Here is a 619-nt window from a genome sequence, read left to right on the forward strand (position 1 = left end):
GAGAAGGGTCCGCACAGCAGCGGGAGAGCAGATAATTCGCAACAACGGAAAACTAAGCAACAGCAGCAGCAGCTGCTGCTGCAGCTGCAGCAGATGCTTCCGGGCCCAGCCGGGGGGCCAGAGGTGAGGCTGCGGAACGACGGATATCTGGGACAGCACGCCTGCGGGATTTGAGGCCCTCTCCGAGATAAAAAGCACAAACTTATTGTGCTAATATTGTAATAAGGACGCCGTGCGCCCTCGTGCATGCAGCTGGGTACAGACACCGCAGATCTGCTCTGCTCTGCCCTCCCCACTGAGATTCGGGTGTAGTTCCACTGCAGCCCTCAGACCCCCCCGCCTCTGCCTGCTGCAGGTTCGGTCGGCCGGGTCTTGTTAATTAAACAAATAGGTGAATAAACAAACGGAACTTTGTTTTCATTTCAATGCGACACTGCAAAAAGGCTACACACACTGAGAACAGCAGCTGCACACAGCCCCCTCTCGCACCCCCAGCACCCTGGGCCTGCTCGGGCCCCCGACACTGTACAGACAGCAAACGATAGCGGGCCTTTTGTCCTCAGCAGAAAAACTCTTTTCATTTCTTTATTATTTGCCAGTCAAAGTCGTTTGACAGCAG

Source organism: Eimeria tenella, genomic scaffold (genome assembly GCF_000499545.2).
Source record: "Eimeria tenella Houghton genomic scaffold, Eth_scaff1784, whole genome shotgun sequence".
Taxonomy (NCBI): domain Eukaryota; phylum Apicomplexa; class Conoidasida; order Eucoccidiorida; family Eimeriidae; genus Eimeria; species Eimeria tenella.